Source organism: Bos mutus, chromosome 21 (assembly GCF_027580195.1).
Source record: "Bos mutus isolate GX-2022 chromosome 21, NWIPB_WYAK_1.1, whole genome shotgun sequence".
In the NCBI taxonomy this organism is placed as follows: domain Eukaryota; kingdom Metazoa; phylum Chordata; class Mammalia; order Artiodactyla; family Bovidae; genus Bos; species Bos mutus.
The window spans coordinates 46,780,061-46,803,986 of record NC_091637.1 but is presented as its reverse complement, the minus strand read 5'-3'; the positions used below and the strand labels follow the sequence as shown (position 1 = coordinate 46,803,986).

General features: G+C 37.4%; 1 protein-coding gene across 5 annotated transcripts in view; it reads right to left on the bottom strand.

Moving 5' to 3' along the window:
• MIPOL1 (mirror-image polydactyly 1) overlaps nt 1-23,926 on the bottom strand; it is a 360,714-nt gene that overhangs the window by 72,831 nt on the left and 263,957 nt on the right. The gene's annotated exons all lie outside the window — the stretch shown is intronic.

Below are 23,926 nucleotides of genomic sequence, written 5' to 3'. Positions count from 1 at the left end.
CAGCTTTGACAAAATGTAAAGAACAAAACACAGAACAAATACAGAAGACTCCAGTCCTTACCGTTGATCCCCTTCCCAAAGGTAATCACTAATTCAACCTCTATCAAGATTAATATTGCCTGTTTTTGAACTTTTTGTCTGACTTACTTTAGCTAACATAAAGTTTATGAGATTCATCCTGTTGTTGCATGTAGTTCGCTTTTTTAAAAAATTCTATTAAGTTTTCTGTTACATAAATACACAGCAACTTATTTCACCACCCCACTGTTGCTGCCGTGAATAAGTTCTTGTACGTGTCTTTTGATGGACCTACGTACTTGCTTCTTCTTTGTTTTGGTTTTTGTTTCCAGGTTTACTGAGATATAAGTGACATAAGCACTCATACCTGGAACAGAATTTCTCCTTAGGGTATATGTATGTCCAGATTTAGCAGACACTGCAAAGTTTCCCAAAGTGGTCACGCCAGTGTATGCTCCCATCACAAGGGAGTTCCAGTTGCTCTATGTGCAACCTTAGAGTGGGACTGCCAGTCCTTTAAACTGGCCATTTTAATAGGGGTACAGTGATATTTCATTCTCTTAATGTTGTCTTTTGATGAATACAAGTTCTTCATGCTAATGAAATCCAGTTTATTATTATTCCACTTATGGCAGTGTTTTCTTGTGTCCTATTTAAAAAAATCTTAGCCTATCCAGTTCCTTTGTATTTTAATCTTACATATATGTTCCTCATTTAAAACTTAAAGTCAGTCAGGTTATTTTGGGAATTCTGCATTTCTTTATGATACCTAAAACACTCTCTAGTATATTATAAACAATTAACTATTAAGAATCAATGACTCAGTTTTAAAAATTATACCATTATTAAAGTCAATGTTATCCAAATTTAATTCCCTAATCATTCATCATTTATTAGTCTTCTATCATTTAATTTTTTCCTTTTGGGGAGTAAGTTTATACTAGCAGATTTTAATTTTTCTCTCAGATGGACCTGTGACTGGGACCCTTTATTCTCAAGCTCAAAAAGCTACTCATCATTCAGCGTGTTTTGGAAACCTTTAAATCCCCATCAAGGGTTTCTCAGACTGAAGTAGTAGCTGGAGTGATCTCATAAAAAGATGAATTAGATAATGTCACTCAAAACCCTATAATAGTTCCTTGCTGAATTCAGAATAAATCTCTGATGATAATAATGAACTACATATTTTAACTAAACCTCACAACAACTTGGAAAGTCCTATTAAATATTACTTTTTTACTAATAAAAAAACTGAAGCAAAGACATAAGTAATTTAATTAATCTCACCCCTAGCAGAGCCAGGATCTGGCTTTTACACCCATTACAGCCTTTTACGTGGGCTGGAATCCTCCCCTACTTGCCATGGGCTACAAAGCCTTCTGTCACCTGGTCTCTCTACGTACCACCTTCTAGCAGACATTCCATTTCTCAGGTGCAGCAAGCTTTTCCTGCTTGAAGCATTTGTTTGGAATGCCTTTCTCTCCACACTTCTGCGTGACTAAGGTCCTAGGGCTCAGCATAAGTACTGGTTTCTCAGATAAAACTTTTATGTCTCTTCATTTAAATTTATATGTTCCCTCATATAACCTCTTCTCCTTCTTAGAACTTACAATACTTTGCAGTTTTTTTCAGTATCATGTGATTTACTTTCTAATTCTAACATATTAACTTACATAGGGAAACTTTACAGGAAGAATATATTCATAAACTTCAATAAATCAGAATGTTTATAATTTAGGGAAATTTTCTTAGAGGAATAAAGGTGAAGTAGAGTTGGAGAAGGAAATGGCAACCCACTCCAGTGTTCTTGCCTGGAGAATCCCAGGCACAGAGGAGCCTAGTGGGCTGCCGTCTATGGGGTCGCACAGAGTTGGACACGACTGAAGCGACTTAGCAGCAGCAGCAGCAGCAGAGTGGATATATTCCTAGTGTGTATAAATCTATAACCACTGAAGTAAGTTTTTGTTTTAGTGCTGTTTTTCCGCGGCCCCATGGACTGTATCCCGCCAGGCTCCTCTGTCCGTGGGATTCTCCAGGCAAGAGCACTGGATTGGATAGCCATTCCCTTCTCCAGGGGATCTTCCAGACCCAGGGATGGAACCCGGGTCTCCTGCATTGCAGGCAGATTCTTTACCATCTGAGTCACCAGGAAAGCCTGCACTAACACTTTTCTTCAGAAAGTTCTTCCCTAAATTGACAAGAGGGTCACACTGGTTAGTTTTCTTCAGAGTCTTATCACATTTAACCTCTGTTCCAAGTTGATTGAGATGCATTGCTTTTCAGATGCATCTTTTCCCATACAGCAGCATTACAATTTAATGGCACTTAAATGACATTGTATAGGAAAATATTTTAATCGCAGTAAGAATAAATGATAAAACAACAGCAGAAAAGCTGTTAATCACCCCCAGAAAGAGTGTGGCTTACAGGGCATTAACACCGGAGGGTAACGAACCCTATTTATTATGAAGATAATGAAGTAACATAAAAAATTAAATTAACTCTTTCAGTTTTGAAACTACGTAATTCTTAGTGAATGTCTCTATAGAAAGTGAGCCTTTAAAAATATTTTTACCAGCATTTAATGAGTAGAGGCCAGAGATGTTGCTAAACATCCTACATTGCAGAGGACAGATCCCCATGACAAAGAATTATCCGATCTAATACGTCAAGAACGTCAAATCTGGTAAACAAAAAGAGACTGGATTTGGATTTTGAAGAAGGAGATTCAAATTTCAGTCTTGCTGTTCACTCTGTCTGAAAAATACAGTACCCCTTTGACTGTTATCTTCAACTCTAAAATAATGAGAAAAACCTCATTAAGTTTATATGAGAAAAAATGAGGTAATCTATCTATATGAAAATATCTAGCACAACACCTGGAAGAAACCAGCTATTTATACACTATATAATTTTACATTATATAATTTTAAAGAAATAATTTATATCTAATTATTTTGTATAAGATATCATATAAGACTTAGATATTTTATAAATACTATGATTAAAAAAACCTACTTGTTGCTACAGATTTTTCATGAATTGGGAGAAGTAACTTAGTTTTCCTAACCTTATCACTCACTGATAACATTATTAAATCATTAAAAAAAAAAACAACAGGCAGGTTTGGCTTGTTTTACTGAATAAAAATAAATAAAGACAAAGCCAGTATGGAAAGCAGAAGTATGAGCTATGCTGTCCTAACTACATTTTCTGAGGAAACAGAGCCTCTTTTTTACTTCCCGGTTTATTTCATCAATTAATTTAATCTGAGTTGCTAACTTATTGTCAGTATCTTTTCTCTGAATAACTTCTTTTAACATTTCCTGCAAGGCAGGTATTTTGGTGACAAGCTCCCTCAGGTTCTGTCTGTCTAAGAAAGTCTTTATTTCTCCTTCACTTTTGGAGGGTAAGTTCCCTGGATGTAGAATTCTAGGCTGATGTCCCAAGGTTTAGTCTGACAATTCAAGGTGCTCCAGAACTCTGTTCTGCTTTTCTTTTCAGGCTTCATCCTACCTATGCTATCAAAAATTTTTAATTCTAGTCAAATGGTAACATAAACTATTCTTTAAAAACACCCTCACACTTTTCACTATAGATTACTGCTCACACTGTTGCCTCTACTATGAATGCCTGATCACTACACTTTAAGACCCAGATGAATGGTCACAACCATCATGAAGTCACTCTCCCATATCCTGCCAAGGAGACACAACTTCATCACTTTCCACTATCCTTCATACCTACTTTATGCTTGTCTTATCTTTTCTACTTTAATACTTTTGCTCTTCTTTATTTCCTTCTATGGCCAAGCACAGTGGCTTTTCTGTAAGAGGCTGGCAAAAATTATCTATTGAACATTGTTGCTTAAATGCTCCATTTGAACAAGTGGACTCTAGCGTTCTACAAGAGTCATATCAGTTTTACTTCCCTTCCTTTTGTGCTTATGTTTGTGCGAAGCCTCATTCTCCACTGCATTCCCTCATCCAGACTCCATTCCACTCCATTTTTGAGGAATATTTAAAAAGTTACTTTTTTGTTTTGAGATAATTACACATTCATATGGAGTTGCAAGAAATAATACAGAAGATGCCTGGTATCCTTAACCACCTTCCTCCCAACAGTAACATTTTGTAAAATTATAGCATAATAGCACCACCAAGATGTTGACATGGATACAGACAAGATACAAAACAGTTATTTCACCACAAAGATTCCTTCTTTTTCCCTATTTCCTTACCACTCCACCCTCTCCTTAAATCTAATAACTACTAATCCGTTTACCATTTGTATAATGTCATTTCAAGATGGTTATACAAATAGAAAGGTTTGGGGATTTTCTCTTTTCACACAGCATAGTTCCCCAGGAATTCATCCAGGTTGTTGCATGTATCAATAACGGAATAATAGTTTTTTCTGAGGAAATGGTCTGTCACTTCTAAGTTTCCATTTTTATGTATGTAAACTGCCGCACAATTGCCCTCATCTCACACATTAGTAAAGTAATGCTCAAAATTCTCCCAGCCAGGTTTGAGCAATATGTGAACCGTGAACTTCCAGATGTTCAAGCTGGTTTTAGAAAAGGCAGAGGGACCAGAGATCAAATTGCCAACATCTGCTGGATCATCGAAAAAGCAAGAGAGTTCCAGAAAAACATCTATTTCTGCTTTATTGACTATGCCAAAGCCTTTGACTGTGTGGATCACAATAAACTGTGGAAAATTCTGAAAGAGATGAGAATACCAGACCACCTGACCTGCCTCTTGAGAAATCTGTATGCAGGTCAGGAAGCAACAGTTAGAACTGGACATGGAACAACAGACTGGTTCCAAATAGGAAAAGAAGTACGTCAAGGCTGTATACATATGTCACCCTGCTTATTTAACTTCTATACAGAGTACATTATGAGAAATGCTGGGCTGGAAGAAGCACAAGCTGGAATCAAATTGCTGGGAGAAATATCAATAACCTCAGATATGCAGATGACACCACCCTTATGGCAGAAAGTGAAGAGGAATTAAAGAGCCTCTTGATGAAAGTGAAAGAGGAAAGTGAAAAATTTGGCTTATAGCTCAACATTCAGAAAACGAAGATCATGGCATCTGGTCCCATCACTTCATGGGAAATAGATGGGGAAACAGTGTCAGACTTTATCTTTTGGGGCTCCAAAATCACTGCAGATGGTGATTGCAGCCATGAAATTAAAAGACATTTACTCCTTGGAAGAAAAGTTACGACCAACCTAGACAGCATATTGAAAAGCAGAGACATTACTTTGCCAACAAAGGTCCATTTAGTCAAGGCTCTGGTTTTTCCAGTGGTCATGTATGGATGTGAGAGTTGAACTGTGAAGAAAGCTGAGCACTGAAGAATTGATGCTTTTGAACTGTGGTGTTGGAGAAGACTCTTGAGAGTCCCTTGGACTGCAAGGAGATCTAACCAGTCCATCCTGAAGGAGATCAGCCCTGGGTGTTCTTTGGAAGGAATGATGCTAAAGCTGAGACTCCAGTACTTTGGCCACCTCATGTGAAGAGTTGACTGATTGGAAAAGACTCTGATGCTGGGAGGGATTGGGGGCAGGAGGAGAAGGGGACAACAGAGGATGAGATGGCTGGATGGCGTCACCGACTCAACGGACATGAGTTTGAGTGAACTCCGGGAGATGGTGATGGACAGGGAGGCCTGGCGTGCTGCGATTCATGGGGTCGCAAAGAATCGGACACGACTGAATGATTGAACTGAACTGAACTGAGAGCTGTTCATAGTAATCTCTTATTGTTTTTATTTCTGGAAAGTCCATAGTGATATCCTGTCATTCCTGATATCATCATGTGTCTTCTCTCTGCTCTTATGTGCTTCTTTCTGTTCCTATTTTTAATATTTCCTCCTTCTGCTTGGTTTGTATTTATTTTAATGTTCTTTTTCCATATTCTTGAGGTAGGACCTTGGATTGTTAATTTGATACATTTCAAATTTCCCTAAGGTATGAATTTAGTGATAAAAATTTCCCTCTCAGCATTGCCTTAGCTGTGTCTCAGAAATTTTGCTATGTTGCAGTTTTATTTTCATTCACTTCCACATGTGTGTGTATACATATATATACACACATATATACATACATATATATATTCTAATTTCCCTTGACAATTCTCCTTTGACTTTTGATTATTTAGAAATGTGTTGTTTAGTTCCCAAGTGTTTGGAACTTTCTTGTATCTCCTTGCCACATAGGGTAACACTTAAAGGTTCCAGTGATTTAATGTGGATATCTTTGAGAAGAGGCATTTTTGGCCTATCGCAATTAATAAAATCAATAAACCTCTAGCCAGGCTAACCAAGAAAAAGAAGATAAAAATTACTAATAGCAAAATGAAAGAGAGGTCCTCACTGATCCCAGGCACGTTAAAAGTAACATTATGAACAACTCTATGTCCACAAATTTAATAACAGATAAAATGGACCAAATTCCTTGTAAGATACAAACTAACAAAACTCATACAAGGAGAAATAGACAGTTTGAATAAGTCTTTAGCTATTAAATGAATTAACAGTCAATGATATACCAAAAAAGAAAGCACAAGGCCCAGATGAATTAATTAAACATTTAAGGAAGAAGTGATACCAATTCTTTTTCTTTTGATATCAGTTAGCTCTTCATAATCTCTTCCAGAAAGCAGAAACAGAAGAAATATTTCCAAACTCAATCTATGAGTCCTGGGATTATCCCAAAACCAAAATCAGATAAAGATATCATGAGAAAAAAACCCCTACAGAATATTATCTCCCATGTATATAGATGCAACAATCTTCAGCAAAATATTAGTAAATCAACCCCAACACAGTACACAAAGAATTATGCACTCCAACACGTAAGATTTATTCTAGGTATAAAACATTAAAAAGTTGATTATTGTCATCCATCATAAAACAATCTAAGAAAAAAAATCATTTGATTATATCAATAAATGCAGAAGAAGCAATGGCAAAATCTAAGATCCATTCATAATAAAAAGTCTCAGCTAACTAGAGGGAGAAGAAATTACTTAACTTGATACAGAAATCTGCCAAAAAAACTCTAAAGCTAACATCATACTTAGTGGTAAGAAATTAGATACTTTCTCCCAAAGATCACAGCAAAAGCAAACATATTTCTCCTTACCTCTTCTGTTCAACACAGTACTGGAAGTTGTAGCTAATGCAGTTAGACAAGAAAATAAAATGTATACAGGTTAAGAAGGAAGAAATAAAACTCTCTTTGTTCACAGATGACATGATTGTCTATGTAGAAAATCTCAAAGACTCAACAGAAACAAAACAACAAAACTCCTGGAACTAATAAGTGACTATAACTAGGCTGCAGGATCGAAGGTTAATATAAAGTTGATTGCTTGCCTATCTTGCAGCAGTGAACAGTTCCAATTTAAAATGAAAACATACTACCACTTATATTACCACTCCCTCAAATGAAATATTTAGATATAAATCCAACAGGAAGAAAACTGGAATAAAAGAAATCAAAGACCTAAATAAATGGAGAGATATTCCATGTATATGATTAAAAAGACGCAATACCGTTCGTTAAATGTCAATTCTTCCTAACTTGTCCTATAGATTCAAAGAAATTCCAATCAAAGGACCAGAACATTATTTTATATATTGACAAACTGATTCTAAAGTTTACATGGTGAGGCAAAAGATTTAGGACCACCAACTCAATACTGAAGAATAGTCAGAAGAATGACATTACCCAACTTTAGGACTTAAAGCCACAGCAATCAAGACAGCATTATGCTGGCAAAAGAAGAGACAAACAGATCAGTGGAAGAGAACAGAAAGTCTTGAAATAGATTCATACAAATGTGGCCAACTGATCTTGACAAAAGAGGAAAGGCACTTCCACGGACAAGGAATAGCCTTTTCTCAAAGTGCTGGAACAAATGAACATTCAGACAAGAAAAGAATCTAGACAGAGAATTGACACCTTTCACAAAAAGTAACTAAAAATGTTTTACAGGCCTGAAGCAAAATGCAAAACAATATATATCTAGAAGATAACATAAGAGAAAACATATAAGATCTTAGGTTTACCAATGAGCTTTTAGATACAACACCAAAGACATAATCCATGAAAAAAAATAGATATAAAACCTTATTAAAATTAAAAACTTGTATGCTGCAAGACACACGGTTAAGAGAATGAAAAGACAATCCACAGACTGAGAGAAAATCTTCACAGCAACATGGATGGACTAGAGCTTCTCATATTTAACCATATTTTAGTAGGAATCCAAAGTGACACGAGAAAGGAATTAAAAAAAGGCAAGCATGGCCAGCCATGGCCTAATATCCAAATCAGACCTAACCACACCTGAATTCAGCCATGTCTAAGTTATAAATCGAAGCACCTTATCAGGTAAGATAAGCCCTACCTGTGATCAGATATCATATTTATGTAGACACTAGATAACTAAGCTATTAGAAATGGTGTAGAAGAAATCCCTGCATAATGTAGAAGATTGGTGTCAGTCAGCTTTAGACAAGAGTGATCTCACAGTGCTGAGGCCTAATTAAATGTCAACGATCATAATTTGTCATCCTCCTTCTACTGAGATGGGGCACTCTATCTACGAACTGTCACAAAGGAAGAGCATCACCCACATAAGGGTCAGTTCTAAACAAAAGGTTTTGAGGAGCCTGGCCACACTCTTACTAGCCTATTTCTTAGCAAATGGCTGAGAATTATGTTCAACTATTGAAAAGCTATGCTCCATACCATCTGCATGAATAAATCATTCTACTAAAAATGTAAAAACAGCAGACCAACTGTTCTTACATAGGGTAAATATTTTTCAATTTTATTAATGATCCTAAATGACTCCCTTAGGAAAAGTAAATTAAGTCCTATTAGATATATAGTTTTATTTCACATTATAGAAAGCCTAGGATAAGCACTGATGCTGATCTCAGCTATGAAGTTTAAATAAATTCATTTTATGAGACCATTACAAAGGCACAGTGCTTGATACACAGCTGTTGCTGTACCGTTGTTTGTTTAATTGAGTTGTTGAGTAGGGTTCAGTCAGTACACACAGACTGGAAGCATGTGCTTTGCTTTACTTGGAATTGGGCGGCTGCATGGTGACATGTCAGGCCCTGCTTCCCCTCCTCACGTAAATGAATGACTAGTGTGTGCTGGGGCACTTTGCTAGAGCTAGAATAGTGACTAAACACACATTTCAAATGATTGCAAGTGCTATCAAGGAAGGAATGTGACATTTGAGTTGAAATTTAAAGGTAAGAGTAGCACTAACTAGAAGAGAGGTGATGGAAACATTTCAGGCACAGGTAAGAGCATATACCAAGGCTTCATAATAACACAATGCTCTTATTACATAGTAAGTAAGTAAGCAAGTAAGTAAGTGTTAGCTGCTCAGTCATGTCCGACTCTGCAATCTCATGGACTGTAGCCCACCAGGTTCCTCTGACCATGAAATTCTCCAGGCAAGAATACTGGAGTGGGTTGCCATTTCCTTCTCTTATTACATAAGGATATATTATATATTTATCTATTTATCTGTACTTTATATATATAATAAGGATGGCTGATGAGCTCAATGAAGCCCAGCTACAACCAGTGTTTGTATCACTGAACAAGTGGTTGGGACTAGATCACAGAGGGCCTTTTCAGAACATGAGGAGGATTTTGCTTCTTTTCCTAAGGCAAATGAGAAACTCCTGAAGGATTTTAAAGAGAGGGGAACAAGATTTACCTTTTAAAACAATTGCTCTAGTCTGGGTAGGGTGTGTTTTGTGTCTGTTCATTACCTTATATGACAAACAGCCTCTAACTGTTCAGATGCACCTTGCTTCTTCTCTGAGTGCAATTTCAAGGGCATGGAATTATATTGAGGCTTCCCTGGTGGCTCAGACAGTAAAGCGTCTGCCTGCAACGTGGGAAACCCAGGTTCAATTTCTGGGTTGGGAAGATCCTCTGGAGAAGGAATGGCAATCCACTCCTGTATTCTTGCCTGGAAAATCCCACGGATGGAGGAGCCTCGTAGGCTACAGTCCATGTGGTAGCAAAGAGTCAGACACAACTGAGTGACTCCACTTTCTTTTCAAATCTGGGAAATAAAGTTCTAGAACTCACATTTTATTTATTTCCTTGGGCCAGATATTCCATTTATGAAGTTTTTTGTTTCGTTCTGTTTTCTACCAGAGATTTTGACTAAGTTCAAAGGTATGCTAGTCTGGTCTAAAAGATGAGATTTTTCTTGGACTTACTTTGGGATCATCTCATTTAGAATCAAACTGTCTGTGCTTCCTATCTTCACCTCAAATTCTATTCAAGGCTCTGCTATCTGCTCTATCCACAACTGCTCCAACGATGTCATTGCTCATTTTTCAATCTCTATGTTTTATTATCTAATAGAAGCCAAGTCTTTCTGAAAATGCTTTCTATAAAAATATACTTCGGCTCTTCTGCTTCATCAAAAGTATTTCTTGACACTTCTTAATCTCCTCTGGGAGCTTCTTTTTCTTTACCCAACTTTTAACTGTTGGTGTCTTCTCACTTCTAGTCACTCTCCCTTGATTTTAGCTCAGTCCCATGGTGTCACTCAATCATTTATTTTGCTAATGACTCCTAACTCAGAAGTCTTTCTCTCCAACTCAGATTTCTATCCTGAGCAGCAGATCTACACAACCACCTAGCAGACATCTTCACTTGGCCATCCTACAAATATCTACAACTCAGTATATCTAAAAACTAAACTCATGATCTCATTTTCTATTCCTCTACAAATCAGCCCTTTCTTTCCCTCTCCTCTCACTGGGTACTGCTTCTACTCAGTGCTCATGCTCAAAACCTATGCATCATCCTTGACATCTATTTCTCACACACAATCTAATCAATCCTTTTGACTTAAACTTAAATGTCCCTTGTATCTTTCCAGTATTTCTTTCTAGCCCCATTACCATTATCATAATTTAGCGTGTCTGCCATTATTTTCTTTAGTGGATTACTGCAGCAGTCTTCACTTGTTCTTTGCCTTGAGTGAGTTTTCTAAAGCACAAATGTGAATGTACGACTACATGGATTAAAACTCTTCAATGACTCCTCACTGCTCCGAGGGTAAAGTCCAAATTCCTTAAGCATCATTTACAAAGCTCCTCATGCCTCTCTTTCTAGCTCATTTCTCATTATTCACCTATTTAATCTCTATACTCCAGGCCAGAATGAACAACTTTCATATCTCCCAGAACACTGACCTTATTCTCTGTTACTTATCTAGCCCCTACTCATCCTTCAGATCTCAGCATGGATATGAGTTTCTCTAAGAAATCTGACCTGTTGTCCAGATTAGCTGATCCTCTCATGTGCTCCTATAGTACTCTGACCTTTCAACTGGATAGTTGTGAAGCAATTTTTTTCCCCACCATTTGATCTCTAGTGCCCAGAAAAGGATTTAATAAATATTTGTGGAACTGACGGCCTGCTTCATGTGGTTCTTAATTTTTTTTTTTAATGTTTTAATGGCTGACTCGAATCTCTGTGATTGGTGTGTGCCCTGCAGAATTCAAGTTATGGATATGTACTGGTCTATAGTTAACCAATGTGGCTTCCAGGTTGATTGCTTTGTGAACACTAACAATAAGAAAAAGCCTAAGATTTAAAAAGAAAATGAAAGAAAGAAAAGCAAGCAAAAATAGCTTCAACGAATTACTCTCCTCCGGAGGGGGATTTCACCTTGACTCTCATCTACTATGGTTACCACTGTGGATTTCAGCAGTTTTCCTGGAATACCAGATACAGTGCTACTGGACTCCCCTCTGGTGGATGAGTGAATATTTGCTTGTAATGAAATAATGTCTGAAAGGAGTCATTCATTTAATAAATATTTATTGAGCAACTAAACATATAGAGTACCGAGTATACATTAAAAGCTTGAGGATATAATAGTAACCAAAGCAGATAAAAATGTCTGATCATACAGAGATTTTGCTCACTACCTTTATCTTTAGTGCCTGGAAGAACTGCTTAATATTTGCAAATTGACTATTGAATGTTGCTTAAGGCCTGCTTCTAATCTGAATCATTCTGCATTTTCTTGCATCTTAATGGCCTTGCATCCTAGATGAGGGATTATAAGGCAGATGCATAGAAAAGGAAGGAGGGCTGTAACACAATTCTTCTGGTGGGTAATCATTTTGTCTCCCTTACTTTCTTTTATATCTTTAATATTGAAATCAATTTTACCATAATATAGCATAATCAACAAATGCTAGCTTGTGAAATTTAAAACAGTTCCCTTTATAATGAATAGAGTTATAAGAAAATATCTTTTTTCATAATTTTGCTGATGATTTTGGCTATGGTAACTGTAGAGAAATGTTATTCATATACAGGGCTTCCCAGGTGGCGCAGTGGTAAAGAATATGCCTGGGAATGCAGGAGACACAAAAGATGTGGGTTCTATCCCTGGGTTGGGAAGATTCCCTGGAGTAGGAAATGGCAACCCACTCCAGTATTTCTGTCTGGGAAATTCCATGGACAGAGGACCTGGTGGGCATGGTCACAAAGAGTCGGACACGACTAGGTATGTGCATACTACACAGACTCACATACACCAGAATGATTCCCTTAATGTTATTAAATTACACATATGCTCTATTTAACTTATTTAAAAGGAAATCAATGTGGTAATTATTGTTATATTTTTAGCAGTTTCTCTGTATAATATGTGAAAATTGAAGACATGAATAAAATCAGTCCAAGCTACTATCAGACTGCTTTATCTACATGTTTTAGGGATTAGAGAGATAAACGTAAGGTTATTGTTCTTTGAGAGTTAAAGAACTCAGTAAAGCACTCATTCAGGTTTCTTCAGAAGGGAATATGTGATTTATCAGCAGTCCGATAAACACTAAACGTGCCTTATATCACATTTACAGGCATCAGAATTCTTTTAAAAAAAATGTAGCTAATAATCAGGTTGAATGTCATTTACTTTTGTTTTGGTCTCCAGGAAATATTGTTTACTTTGCTTTAAAATTTATGTGAGTCATTTTGGTTATATGCCTTTTTTAATTAGCTTGAAGGAAGCAATCACTGGGGAGAAAGCAGAAATCAATTCTGATCCGATATTGATAGCTACTGTGCTGTAAACTGTGTGTCCTTTCTAATTAAATGTAAACATGTTCAGTTCTAAAGTCCAGCGGCAATGACAACAGTCACTAGGAAAGATTGCCTAAGTACTTACTGCTCAACTGATTCGCCTGGCCTTTCTTTCTTTCATGGTTGTGCTTGTGCAATCATCGCTGGGGTGAATGCTGGTTGTAACTGACTTTTTTTAGGCCATCTTCAGAGAAAATATTTGACAAGAATGTAGAGTGCTCTGTAATACCTAAAGTTATTTATTAACTATGCCCTTCTGATAGCTAATCAATGGCATTGCACAGAGTCAAATCTGTTGCACCAAACTGCCTCCCTGCCTAAAGCTGAGTCTTGGTAAATATTTAATGGCAGTAGAGGTGTTTTGCTAGTTATCAAACTGATATGCTAAAGGACTCTTAAAAGCAACTTTATCTTGCCTTCTCTTCCATAAATGATTTGCTCAGCAATATAGTATGTAGGTGTAAAAGCATCTGGATTTCATTCTACTGGGTATCCTGCTCAGAAAAAAGACCAAATGAGAATATGAAAAAATGCTCATTTTAATCAGTACTCTGTCACTTAAACATAAGAGGGGAAAACAAACCACCAACAAACTTCTCTCCTTGGGAAAATGCCAACTCAAAGCATAAAACCACCTAGCCCATTCATTGTAAACCAGACTTTTTCAAAACTCATTGTAGGCTGCTGTCATCAGGAAATGTTATAAAGTTTCTGTTGCTACAGAGTTGCTATATGCCCTGTGAAAATCAGAAGGGATTTGGATTTTTGCTTTCTATTCAACACAATAAAGGTTGAGTTTTACACCTTTACCTTTTTTATTTCTGAATTCTTAGGCCCTCCTGTTTCACTTATTCTAACTTGTGGTTGGGCAAAAACAAACAAATAAACCCGACAACTTTTTTAAATTTGGAAGAAATCTTTTCAGGTTTAAATTTTATTGGAATATTGATAACTGTTTAGAATCTTTCTAGAAATGAGATTTCTAGAAATCTTTCTCAAAATTTTTATCAGTCTAAAAATTTGACACTAAATTTACTACTAAATACTGTTTTACGAAGTATGAATTTTAATAGTCTAACTACAGAAAGCCACAAATTATTCAACTAAGTATCAAATAAGAACCTGTGACTCAAAGCATTGTATTAAATTAATGGCCTTTTAAGAGGCATCCTACATCAAAAGGGTTAAAATTGAAAATAAAAAAGTGTGAAAGCAAAAAAAGTTTAAAGTTAAGCTTTAAGAATGAAAACATTTTACAAATGTGCCAGATTTGAGGTGGCAACACTGGGTTTAACAATACCTGGATGATCTGTTTATTTTACTTTGTGGTGGTCTGAAAGGAATGTTTATACATTTTTTTTTAGCCTGACATGGCTAGTGCATAGAACAGAAATAGCCACCTACTATCAGTGACATATGAAGTTAATTTTTAAAGATATTATTAGATGAACCAATTACTATGAAAGAAAGGTTTCTGAATCTTTTCTGAAACCCTTTCTAAGAGTTCTTTAATAATATGGTGCTTTAAGAGAGTAAGGTACTATTCAGTTCAGTTCAGTTGCTCAGTTGTGTCCGACTCTTTGCGACCCCATGAACTGCAGCACGCCAGGCCTCCCTGTCCATCACCAACTCCTGGAGTACACCCAAATCCATGTCCATTGAGTGAGTGATGCCATCCAACCATCTTATCCTCTGTTGTCCCCTTCTCCTCCTGCCCTCAATCTTTCCCAGTATCAGGGTCTTCAAATGAGTCAGCTCTTCACATCAGGTGGCCAAAGTATTGGAGTTTCAGCTTCAACATTGGTCCTTCCAATGAACACCCAGGACTGATCTCCTTTAGGATGGACTGGATGGATCTCCTTGCAGTCCAAGGGACTCTCAAGAGTCTTCTCCAACACCACAGTTCAAAAGCATCCATTCTTCGGTGCTCAGCTTTCTTTATAGTCCAACTCTCACATCCATACATGACCACTGGAAAAACCATAGCCTTGACTAGATGGACCTATACTCCAACTATAAGGCACTATATTCCAACTTTAAAAGGAGTTCATTTTTACATTGCTAACCTCTATATATTACAGTTTGGAAAGATGGCATAGAATATGTATGCTTTAAAATTAGTATTTCTGTTTATGTCTCTTGAAAATATGTCTATATTCATTTTGATATACATTATGTGATATAATGGTACTGCCCTACTTCTCAGAATTTGGCCAGGGACGCAGATCAGACAAGAATTAGGGGCAGGCCAGTAGGTACACGTCATGGGCCTCAATTTTAAATGGTCACAAAAAACTCACTGGAATAAATTTAAAATATGGAGGTCATTAACTCAAGTTGCACAGGTGACCAATGACTCACATAAATGCAAAAAGTAAACTGGGTTACTTCCCTAAATAGATGAGTAACTTACCAAAAATTTAGAATATTTTTTTTTGCCAGCTCTGATACATAATTGCATATTATAAAGTATGATAAATAGCACCAATTACACTTTACCAGACAACTAACTTCTGAAACCAAAACATATGATGTGATGCCATTAAGGGATTCAATTCTAATATGTTCAAAACTGTCTGGTTGGGAAATTTAAAAAGACAAGTAAAAGAAGCTGTGGCAGTACCTAGTAGGGGCACCCAGCTCAGACAGACTGAAGGGTAGGGAGTATAGGAGCTTCTTAGAAGACATTGAGTCTTGAAAAAGGAATAGGATTTGTTCATTCAAACAAAGATCTATAGAGGATGTTGTAGCTAATGAAGGTTGTGTGTTTCAGCACACACTATGTGTGTATCATGGTGGTATGAGAGAAACTTTGCGGAAAATATTTAACTCATTACAGGCTTGCATAGTTGGCTAGTGCTAAAAAGAAACCGTCAGATCTTTGTAAAGTAGGTGAGGGAGAGACTATTTAGTGTTCTCTTACTGACAAGTGTTTTCTGAATCTAAGAGAGAGAATAACATGATCTGACTGCTGAAAGGCCAATGTGTGGAAACTCTGGTCTGGTTGAGGACAGGCTCGTTTTCACTGTCATCACTCATTCATTCAACAAACATTTATACAATATCTACTTTGTGCTAGACACAGTCCTAGGCACTATGGAGAGAGCAATGAATAAAACAGACCAAGATTCCTACTCTTCTGGAAAGTCTGAGAATGAAGTTTACTCAACTTTATTTAGCAAAGACACATCTGACAGTTGAAGTCCCTTTCTGGAGAACTAACCTATAGCCCTAGTATGAGAGGCTCTTATCTCTCACCTATTTTCCACTCTATCCCCTATGTTAAGACTCCCCAGATACAAATTCTTCAGTTTTTAAAACTAATGCTTTATTTCAAATTTTATATTTTCATAATGAGTCCACTTTTTGTATTATATGTATCTCCAGAATACATTTTCAGTCAACAAAGTATACCTTATTGTAGTATTTTTTTTTATGGTAAAAGTATATGTAAATATTATGCAAATACACAAAAGAACATTAGTTACAATTTTTTTTTATATTTTTATTTATTTATTTGGCTGTATCAGGTTGCAGATGTGGGATCTAGTTAGCTGACCAGGGATCAAACCCAGACCCCCTGCACTGGGAGTGCAAAATCTTAGTCACTGGACCACCAGGGAAGTCCCATTAGTCACAATTTTTAAGAATAATTCAACTGTAAAGACAATTCCTTGAAGGTAGCCTATAAAGTGAGTTTTCATATACTCACGCTTATTTTCAAAAAGATTTTATATTCTTATAAGACATTAGGATAAACTGAAATATTTTCAGATAATAAGAAAAGGTTTGAAATCATAAGTACTAGATTTTGTAGTACTTCAACAGCCATCTATATGCTGATAATCACTGCCTATAAGAGGTTTACTTTGGAGAGTGACAAATATAACTTCTAGATCTCTTTGAAGCAAGTAAATCATCAAAACAAACAAACCAACCAGTCCAACAAACTGCCAGTTAAATGACATAGCAGGGAAATTTTTATTGTCCTTACAATCCAATATTTAGCTAGCTTTGGATTGAAATAGTGGATTAGGATAAGATGTACTGCCGCTGAGTATACTATAACAAAGAATGTTAGGCTCCTTTCAATAAGCAAGATTGTATTTCCTTTATCTGAAAAATTCATAGCTGCAACATGCTTGTTTTTCATTTAATAAGTTTTCATTGTAGGTATGTATAGAACTTATCTGTAATACAAATATAAACACAGGCCTAACTATAATTTGTTCTTCACTTGGGGAATAAGTATCTGATCTTGTTCACTACTCAAGAAAATATCTGCTAACTGGAAAGCAGGTTCAACTAGAAAAAAAATATAAAAAAGACTGATTTGGATGGGTAAAGGACTGAAAGCTGGTCTTCAGCTTATTTATTTTGTTTGTTTCCTGCTATGGGTATGATAAATTCATAAATGAAAAGCTACCAATATTAACATAATAGAGAAGAAACCTATATTTTCATCTACATGAGACAGGGCTTCTGCAATATTATCAGCATATGTTACTTTTTTATAATTTATTGAAACATGTAACAAAAGAGAATATAATAACAAATTATTATTTTAATGAAAAATGACATGTATATGGATTAAATCTAACTTGGTAAACATGAATTACCAAATTTGACCTACTAAAGAGATCATTCACAACAAAATGAAATAAATTTAAAAACTTAAAAACACGTAGTTTTCAAGAACACGACATTTCTAAAAGCACGCCCATTTCAAAACTATCTGAGTGTCTGAAAGTAAAAAGTGAAAGTCGCTCAGTGGTGTCCGACTCTTTGCTACCCCATGGACTATACGGTCCATGGAATTCTCTAGGCCGGCACTGGAGTGGGTAGCCTTTCCCTTCTCCAGGGGATCTTCCCAACCCAGGGATCGAACCCAGGTCTCCCACATTGCAGGAGGATTTTTTTTACCAACTAGGCTATAAGGGAAGCCCAAATCTGAGTGTCTATAATATACCAAATACACTATTAGCCCAAGTGTTATAAACTGCAGAGTGCAGTTGATAAGACAGATAATTACAATACGAATAGAGTGGAAGCACACCTAATTTGGCTCGTGAATGGGAGATGAGAATGGTAATAGATTTTTAAGAAGAGAACAATTCCTTAAAATAAAAAAAAAAAATAAGCAAAAAAAGCTTTTTGGGGAGAAAAAAGAATGGCATACAGGCAACTATAAGCAGTTGGTGTATATGCGGCCTCAGCTAAACAGCAGGGAAAGGGCAAAGATGAAGTGGAAGAGGCAGTCATGGGGGAGCTCATGATGGAAGCCTTAAGAACTATGATGTTATCCTGTGGGAATGGAGGACTATTATTGAAAGGCTTTAAAAAGGGAAATGGCAGTCAGGAGTGGGGAATGAATCTGAAGATAACAAAACTGGCTACAGAGAAATTATTTAGGAGGCCATCACAGTAGTTCAGGGCTTCCCTGGTGGCTTGCTGCTGTTGCTAAGTCGCTTCAGTCATGTCCGACTCTGTGCGACCCCACAGACGGCAGCCCCCTGGATCCCCCGTCCCTGGGATTCTCCAGGCAAAAACACTGGAGTGGGTTGCCATTGCCTTCTCCAATGCATGAAAGTGAAAAGTGAAAGTGAAGTTGCTCAGTCGTGTCCGACTCATAGCGACCCCATGGACTGCAGCCCACCAGGCTCCTCCGTCCATGGGACTTCCCAGGAAAGAGTACTGGAGTGGGGTGCCATTGTCCCTGGTGGCTTAGACGGTAAAGAATTTGCCTGCAACGTGGGAGACATGGATTCAATCCCTGGGCCAAGAAGATCCTCTGGAGGAGGGAATGGCAACCTACTCCAGTATTCTTGCCTGGAGAATCCCATGGACAGAGGAACCTGATGGGCTACAGTCTGTGGGGTTGCAAAGAGTTGGACACGACTGAGCAACCAACACTTTCTCAGTAGTTCAAGTGAGATATAATGAGATACTGAATAGGGTACTGGTAATCAAGATAAAGGGAGAAGGCAATGGCACCCCACTCCAGGACTCTTGCCTGGAAAATCCCATGGACGGAGGAGCCTGGTACGCTGCAGTCCATGGGGTTGCTGAGGGTCGGACGTGACTGAGCGACTTCACTTTCACTTTTCACTTTCATGCATTGGAGAAGGAAATGGCAAGCCACTCCAGTGTTCTCGCCTGGAGAATCCCAGGGATGGGGGAGCCTGGTGGGCTGCCATCTACGGGGTCGCACAGAGTCGGACACGACTCAAGTGACTTAGCAGCAATCAAGATAAAAGAGAGGAAACAGATTCCAGAAGTATTTGAAGGGAAAGAGATAAATATGTTGACTCAGGCACTTAGAAGGAAGAGCAGTTTTTATTTTAAAGAAAGTTGTTGTCTTCAGTTTCAGAAGTTGGGATACCCATTCTGAATTGGAGTGCCCATGAAATATCATCTGGAAACGTCCAGCAGATAGTTTTCATACAATGACCGAAGCTCAGAAGTCTGGGCTGTGTATCTGCATTTAGGAGTCATCAGCATATACGTAGCAGCATATACGTAGGTGTTAAAATCAGAGGAATAAATGGAGGCAGTCCAGGAAAATGATTTATAGAATTGCTATCGCAAACAATGAAAAAATTGCTGAGAGACTTTTTCCCCTAGAAGAGACAGTGTCTTTTTCAATGATATTCTAAGTGAAATAATAATCAAAAAAATTTAGCAGCTACCTCCCATGTGCTCAGTTTTGAGAGAAATAAAAGAACTGTAAGACTTACTCCTTAGTTAACACTGCCAATACTTTATTTCTCATATAGATTTGTATATAAGATGCTTCTTCCAGTAGCTTTCATATCCCAATATAATACTTTAACTGTACATTTTCATTCGGTTATTATATTGGTGCATTTTTGGTTATCTCGGGGCACCTGGGGTACAATTTGCCAGCAAAGGATCATAAGCAGTGATTGAGAGGTGAAAAGAGCATGGGGTTTGTGGTCAAAGGCCCTGGGCCCTTCTGTTCATGATTTACATGACTTTGGGCAAATTACTTAACTGAATTTCAGATTCCTCAATTGTAAGACAGACAATTTACGTACTTCACACAGTTGTTATGAGGATCAACTTAGATTATGGCTGTGAAAGAAACTCTGCCAAAAGTAAAGCTCTATGTAAGTATTAGCCAACATCATCACTACACCTCTGTGGTAGAACAGTTAGACAGCATGGGAAGTGAGGAGTGGAAGGTCCACATCACAGATGGCAAAGAAAACTGGTCCAGGAAAAGGTCAAACCTGGGGGGCACCCTGAAACCTATAATCCAGGAGGAGTAAGAGATCTAGAGCTCTGAACATTGTTCTGGTCTGAGAGCATGAAGTCCATGAAAAGCCAGCAGACAGAATACAAAGTGCCATGTATCAGCAGGTATCAGCAGGTATATTGGCAATTGTGACTAAGACTAGAAACTGTATGACTTAGAGTAGAAATGTCTTATGTTATTTATTCTAGGTCATGGCTAACTAGACTCATTTTCCAGATTCTAAAAACTGGCCGTTGAAAAAACTCTCTTGTTTCTAACAGAATTTGAAAGTATTTGTTTAAAAATAATAGGATTCTTTAAATCACACATACATGAAAAAAAAAATCTGGGTTTCTGGCCTTAATGACAGATATTCAAATCTTGAATTGTAGGGAAACGAAAGAAAGTGATGATACTATTGAGTAACATGCTGCTGTTGTTATTTTTGTGTCACTCAGTCATGACTGACTCTTTGCAACTCCATGGACTGTAGCCCCACCAGGCTCCTCTGCCCATGGGATTTCCCAGGCAAGAATACTGGAGTAGGTTGCCATTTCCTTCTCTAGGGGATCTTCCCAACCCAGGAATTGAACCTGTGTCTCCCGCACGTCTCCTGCATTGCAGGTGGCTTTATCATTGAGCCACCGGGGAAGACTCATTGAGTAACAGGAGTATCCACCAGTGAATAATCCTGACTAAAAAGACTGCTGCTGCTGCTGCTGCTGCTGCTGCGAAGTCACTTCAGTCGTATCCGACTTTGTGCGACCCCATAGACGGCAGCCCAACAGGCTCCTCTGTCCCTGGGATTCTCCAGGCAAGAATACTGGACTGGGTTCCATAACAATTTCAATAATTAAGAGATAACATTGCATATGCAAAGAACACTGGACTTGGTTAGAGCACCTTGGCTCTAAACTCCATCCTTGCCACTAACAGGCCATGATACCTTGGTAAATTCTATTTTAACTTTTCTAGGACTGATTTCAAATCTTCAGATAAAAATGAACATGATGCCTATTGTTTTGAGTGCTTTCAACATGTATTTGGGCATTTTACATACACTATATCTAATTTACACAAAAAAGCTGAAAGGTAGTTATTATTTCCATTTAAAATGAGAAAATGGAGGGTAAAGAGGCTGAGTAATCTATCCGGGCTAGTAAATGGCTGAGTAAGGGTTCCAATCACAATATATGTTCCTCTAAAAATTATGTCATTTTTGTTTTCTAAAATGTGATTTTCTCAGGACTCTTTCCAGAGAAGGCAATGGCACCCCACTCCAGTACTCTTGCCTGGAAAATCCCATGGACGGAGGAGCCTGGTACGCTGCAGTCCGTGGGGTCGTGAAGAGTCAGACACCACTGAGCAACTTCACTTTCACCTTTCACTTTCATGCATTGGAGAAGGAAATGGCAACCCACTCCAGTGTTCTTGCCTGGAGAATCCCAGGGACGGGGGAGCCTGGTGGGCTGCCGTCTATGGGGTCGTACAGAGTCGGACACGACTGAAGCGACTTAGCAGCAGCAGCAGCAGGACTCTTCCAGGCTTACTATTTTATGAGACCAACGTTTAATCAAGTAAAATGAGTACAAGTATACATTCTAAGTCCTACTAGGTAGTATATCAAAGGTTAGTCCTGGGATCCAAAGAAACCATCAAGCATCTCCTTGTTTCACTTTCGAAACCATTTTTATATAGATAATAATTTATGATACCAATTATCTCACAAGAGGTGGGAAATAAAAACTGCTTATGACCTTGGAAGATACAAAGACCATGGATAATAACATTATAATTGCCTATCGTGTATCTAAGAAGCCTTTTCAAATTTTTTTTAAATAAAAATAAAGTCAGTTTTAATACTCTGTGTATGACTTAAAAGTTATCAGTTGAGGATTGAAGGAAATTTCTTCTATTGGTAAGCAAAAATGTACATGCTAACAACATTCACTTTCCAACCCATTACTGCAACTTCTTAATACCACTCCCTGGTTTCTGAAATGGAATTCATTAGAAGGCCATTTCACCAAAAATACCTAAGGAATAAAGCTTAAGGAATAAAGAATGAACATCCTGCTACTTGACATTAATCACATTAACTCAGAGAACCTAACAGACAGCTATAGCATTACTCCTAACTGGAAGACACTGAAATTAGAGCGCAGGGCTTTAAAGTTAATGGGAGTTGCACAACAGAAATCACTGTATGTCAGCTTCACAATATGCCCCTAAGTTACTGTTCATGGATAGTGCCATTCCTCTGTTTAATCAAGAGTTAAAGCATGTGCAGCAATTCCCTATTTTCACAATATTCTTTCTGACAATAAAGATAACAACTACGAGAACAGTTTTCAGCTGGCTAAACCTGATGTACTGGTTCTGTTAATAAAAAATTCGTGACAATTAATGAAATGGATCTATTAAGACAGTCCCCCAAAGTAGCACAACTGCCCCACCTACAAATGAACTTCTCATGACCTATATTATTCAGAAAGAACTGTAGTAACTTGCTCTAAAAATTGTTACATACAAAAGGTTCAAATCAAATCAAAGCATTACTCAGAAGCTGGCAAGATAATTCAAGAGAAGAAATGTTTGATATGGCCACCTTTAATCAAGTTTTCATTTGCTGTTCATATTCATGAGACTATTTCTCTAATTAATGCTTTTCTACTATATTAAATGATAATAAATGCAAATCTACATTTAAAAATCATCCAAAGATATTAATAACTAACACTTGGCTGAATTCCAGATTTCATGCTTCGCTATTCCAACTGCACTGACAGACTATTGAGTAGCCGTATCTCTTTCTTTTCATCTCAAGCCCTTAGTGGTCAAGTGCCGGGCAAAGCGAACAGACAAAAGAACTTTAAGATTCATAATGATTTGCTTGATATGCTTTGACAAATACAACTCAGCAGAACATTTATTTCTTCGTTTTCCCCTTAAAAATAATCCTTTGCTTTAACTAAGTCATGCTTTGTGCTTAAAATCTATTGATTGTTAATGCTTTTTCTAACACACACACATATGTATATGTGTATCTGTGTACATCTTTCATTAGAAAAATTTATGACTATCAGGGAGATAATTCAGGAAGATCCCCTGGAGGAGGGCATGGCAACCCATTCCAGTGTTCTTGCCTGGAGAATCCCATGGACAGAGGAGCCTGGTGGGCTATGGTCCCTAGGGTTGCACAGAGTTGGAAACGACCAAAGGGACTTAGCTTGCAGCATGCAGGGAGATAATTAACTCCATTTCCATATACAAAAGTCCGAGTCTACACAATGAAGTTCACTGTACAAGAATGACAGATTTGTACAAAAAGGCAGGTGATGTCCACGATGAAGATACGGAAAGCTTATGACACACAATCTTTTCTAAACCAAAGAAGCCTCATCATATTTAATCCATCTTTAATTTAGAAATTAAAATTATTTAAAAATTTCTACTTATACAATAGTTAATGC